The sequence below is a fragment of the Schistocerca americana genome, unplaced genomic scaffold (assembly GCF_021461395.2).
Source record: "Schistocerca americana isolate TAMUIC-IGC-003095 unplaced genomic scaffold, iqSchAmer2.1 HiC_scaffold_124, whole genome shotgun sequence".
NCBI classification, from domain to species: Eukaryota; Metazoa; Arthropoda; class Insecta; order Orthoptera; family Acrididae; genus Schistocerca; species Schistocerca americana.
The window spans coordinates 217,501-222,500 of NW_025725308.1; the positions used below are offsets into that span (position 1 = coordinate 217,501).

At 51.9% G+C, this 5,000-nt stretch overlaps 1 non-coding gene across 1 annotated transcript in view; it reads left to right on the plus strand.

The window, feature by feature from the left end:
* The first annotated feature begins 4,464 nt into the window (after positions 1 to 4,464).
* Positions 4,465 to 5,000, plus strand: part of LOC124563836 — a 1,910-nt gene continuing 1,374 nt past the window's right edge. Inside the window, exon 1 of the ribosomal RNA XR_006970366.1 lies at positions 4,465 to 5,000. This exon is cut by the window's right edge and continues 1,374 nt beyond it. This is a non-coding gene — a ribosomal RNA (small subunit ribosomal RNA).

Here is a 5,000-nt window from a genome sequence, read left to right on the forward strand (position 1 = left end):
AACCCACGTTGTGCCTTAACCTAACCCACGTTGTGCCTTAACCTAACCCACGTTGTGCCTTAACCTAACCCACGTTGTGCCTTAACCTAACCCACGTTGTGCCTTAACCTAACCCACGTTGTGCCTTAACCTAACCCGTATTGTGCCTTAACCTAACCCGTATTGTGCCTTAACCTAACCCGTATTGTGCCTTAACCTAACCCGTATTGTGCCTTAACCTAACCCGTATTGTGCCTTAACCTAACCCGTATTGTGCCTTAACCTAACCCGTATTGTGCCTTAACCTAACCCGTATTGTGCCTTAACCTAACCCGTATTGTGCCTTAACCTAACCCACGTTGTGCCTTAACCTAACCCACGTTGTGCCTTAACCTAACCCACGTTGTGCCTTAACCTAACCCACGTTGTGCCTTAACCTAACCCACGTTGTGCCTTAACCTAACCCACGTTGTGCCTTAACCTAACCCACGTTGTGCCTTAACCTAACCCACGTTGTGCCTTAACCTAACCCATATTGTGCCTTAACCTAACCCATATTGTGCCTTAACCTAACCCATATTGTGCCTTAACCTAACCCATATTGTGCCTTAACCTAACCCATATTGTGCCTTAACCTAACCCATATTGTGCCTTAACCTAACCCATATTGTGCCTTAACCTAACCCATATTGTGCCTTAACCTAACCCATATTGTGCCTTAACCTAACCCATATTGTGCCTTAACCTAACCCATATTGTGCCTTAACCTAACCCGTATTGTGCCTTAACCTAACCCGTATTGTGCCTTAACCTAACCCGTATTGTGCCTTAACCTAACCCGTATTGTGCCTTAACCTAACCCGTATTGTGCCTTAACCTAACCCGTATTGTGCCTTAACCTAACCCGTATTGTGCCTTAACCTAACCCGTATTGTGCCTTAACCTAACCCGTATTGTGCCTTAACCTAACCCGTATTGTGCCTTAACCTAACCCGTATTGTGCCTTAACCTAACCCGTATTGTGCCTTAACCTAACCCGTATTGTGCCTTAACCTAACCCGTATTGTGCCTTAACCTAACCCGTATTGTGCCTTAACCTAACCCGTATTGTGCCTTAACCTAACCCGTATTGTGCCTTAACCTAACCCGTATTGTGCCTTAACCTAACCCGTATTGTGCCTTAACCTAACCCGTATTGTGCCTTAACCTAACCCGTATTGTGCCTTAACCTAACCCACGTTGTGCCTTAACCTAACCCACGTTGTGCCTTAACCTAACCCACGTTGTGCCTTAACCTAACCCACGTTGTGCCTTAACCTAACCCACGTTGTGCCTTAACCTAACCCACGTTGTGCCTTAACCTAACCCACGTTGTGCCTTAACCTAACCCACGTTGTGCCTTAACCTAACCCACGTTGTGCCTTAACCTAACCCACGTTGTGCCTTAACCTAACCCACATTGTGCCTTAACCTAACCCATATTGTGCCTTAACCTAACCCATATTGTGCCTTAACCTAACCCATATTGTGCCTTAACCTAACCCATATTGTGCCTTAACCTAACCCATATTGTGCCTTAACCTAACCCATATTGTGCCTTAACCTAACCCATATTGTGCCTTAACCTAACCCATATTGTGCCTTAACCTAACCCATATTGTGCCTTAACCTAACCCATATTGTGCCTTAACCTAACCCATATTGTGCCTTAACCTAACCCATATTGTGCCTTAACCTAACCCATATTGTGCCTTAACCTAACCCATATTGTGCCTTAACCTAACCCATATTGTGCCTTAACCTAACCCATATTGTGCCTTAACCTAACCCATATTGTGCCTTAACCTAACCCATATTGTGCCTTAACCTAACCCATATTGTGCCTTAACCTAACCCATATTGTGCCTTAACCTAACCCATATTGTGCCTTAACCTAACCCATATTGTGCCTTAACCTAACCCATATTGTGCCTTAACCTAACCCATATTGTGCCTTAACCTAACCCATATTGTGCCTTAACCTAACCCATATTGTGCCTTAACCTAACCCATATTGTGCCTTAACCTAACCTATATTGCGCCTTAACCTAACCCATGTTGCGCCTTAACCTAACCTATGTTGCGCCTTAACCTAACCTATGTTGCGCCTTAACCTAACCTACGTTGCGCCTTAACCTAACCTATATTGCGCCTTAACCTAACCTATATTGCGCCTTAACCTAACCTATATTGCGCCTTAACCTAACCTATATTGCGCCTTAACCTAACCTATATTGCGCCTTAACCTAACCTATATTGCGCCTTAACCTAACCTACGTTGCGCCTTAACCTAACCCACGTTGCGCCTCAACCAAACCCACGTTGCGCCTTAACCCAACCCACGTTGCGCCTTAACCCAACCCACGTTGCGCCTTAACCCAACCCACGTTGGGCCTTAACCCAACCCACGTTGCGCCTTAACCCAACCCACGTTGGGCCTTAACCCAACACACGTTGGGCCTTAACCCAACACACGTTGGGCCTTAACCCAACACACGTTGGGCCTTAACCCAACACACGTTGGGCCTTAACCCAACACACGTTGGGCCTTAACCCAACACACGTTGGGCCTTAACCCAACACACGTTGGGCCTTAACCCAACACACGTTGGGCCTTAACCCAACACACGTTGGGCCTTAACCCAACACACGTTGGGCCTTAACCCAACACACGTTGGGCCTTAACCCAACACACGTTGGGCCTTAACCCAACACACGTTGGGCCTTAACCCAACACACGTTGGGCCTTAACCCGCTCTGTAATTGTCATACGACGCGTTAAATTAGTGTAGTGTTGCCTAACTGCAACCCCCGCAATATAGTTTGCTACTCGCACTGCCTGGTCCCCAGTGTATCGCTTCATGTTAAACACCTTGCAGCGATACACTGTAATGTGGATGGCAGCAGGACGTACATGCTCAATGCCCTTCGCAGTTGTTCATTGGCATTCGCATGGCGAAGCACTTAGCCTACGCTGTGGTACGGCCTGTGTCAACTGTCCGCTGATGTTGTACGTCCAAATCACACACTGTACTGCACATTGGTCCTCATGTACTGAATGATACATCGTGGTACATGTGACCGTACAACGACTGCGCCAACAACGGCGAACCATGCGGTCCAACTGTTGTGCACTCAGCTATGTGTCGTCTCCCTATAAGAGCCGGATTGCAGTGTGGTATGCCCTGGATGGCGATCAGCATGAGCCGTCTGTTGATGTAGTGGCGCGTGTTGTCAGACGTAGTCGTCTCTTCTCACACACCGTGACAGCATGGTGCACTGCGTTCCACATCTGCGACATGCGACAGAGGCCGGTTGACAGTCGTTCGCGCAATGGACATCGCATACGTACGGGGGCCACCTTCCACGTGTTCGCGAAGCGTGCACATGTTGTTGCGTGTATGTGGGCAGACATAGTGTGTCGTGACACCTGACACAGGCATGCAACAATCGTTGAATTTGCAAATGGCGATGGACGTCTACGTTTGCTGGTGACGTTACGCAAATGAACAACTGGTAAACCGTTGTGGTGCGGTTGTTCTCGCTAGAGGTGAATCAGTGATGGCGACGATCGGTTGAGCTACCAACCGGTTGTTTCAGCGATACCCACCATGCCCACGAACGTGAATGGCATGTGGGTGTGAAGCGATACGCGGCGGTGGCTGGGTGGGACCGTCCCCGGCCGGTGAGGGGGGGCCTCCCGGCGTGCTGGCCGCGCGGTGCGTGGGCGCACGCGCTACAGCCGGCTGGTGGGGGCGGCCAGTGGCAGGCGCGCCGGCCGACGGAGGCGGCAGGCGGCGCAGCTGCGCGCCGGCGCACCCTGCACGCGGCGCCGTGCGGCCAAAGTAGGTCCTCGCGGGCCCGGTGCGAAGCGCGGTGGACATCTGCAGTGTGCTGGTCCGATTGAGGACTGTGTGCGCTGAGGATGCGCCGCCGCCCGGCGCTCGGCGCCGCGACGCCGTCTGCTGCTCGGTCGCCTCTGCGGTTCTCGCAGGTGGTTTGTATCGCAGCTGTGCGGACGTGTTGGCGCGTGCGCTGTGCTGGGAGAGTTCGCTTCGGCACCCAAGTGGGGCTTTTGTCCTTCTGTGGCGCTGGCGTTGGAGCTGCCGGCCACCGTAGGTGGCGCGTGTTGTCTCCCGCCGGCAATGCCACGACAGCACGCTCCCGGGCCTCTGTCGGCAGCGGCAAGCTCAGTTGGGAGCACGGGTGGTCGCACCTAAAGCGTCTACTCGCCAAACTCCGGGCGATTGCGCCTCTCTCGAACCCGACCAAGTACTTAGGACGGCGCTGCGCGCCGCCGGGACCTGAGAGGGTTTCGAGGTGTATCGTGCAGGGGAGCTCAGCCTCCTCCTGTTTGCAGAATAATTGAGCGGACGCTTGCGTGTTCGCGCGGGCCCCCGGGACACACTCCCGGGCGGCCGGCTGCTCAGCTCTAGTTGACGCAGCTCCCTGGTTGATCCTGCCAGTAGTCATATGCTTGTCTCAAAGATTAAGCCATGCATGTCTCAGTACAAGCCGCATTAAGGTGAAACCGCGAATGGCTCATTAAATCAGTTATGGTTCCTTAGATCGTACCCACGTTACTTGGATAACTGTGGTAATTCTAGAGCTAATACATGCAAACAGAGTCCCGACCAGAGATGGAAGGGACGCTTTTATTAGATCAAAACCAATCGGTCGGCTCGTCCGGTCCGTTTGCCTTGGTGACTCTGAATAACTTTGGGCTGATCGCACGGTCCTCGTACCGGCGACGCATCTTTCAAATGTCTGCCTTATCAACTGTCGATGGTAGGTTCTGCGCCTACCATGGTTGTAACGGGTAACGGGGAATCAGGGTTCGATTCCGGAGAGGGAGCCTGAGAAACGGCTACCACATCCAAGGAAGGCAGCAGGCGCGCAAATTACCCACTCCCGGCACGGGGAGGTAGTGACGAAAAATAACGATACGGGACTCATCCGAGGCCCCGTAATCGGAATGAGTA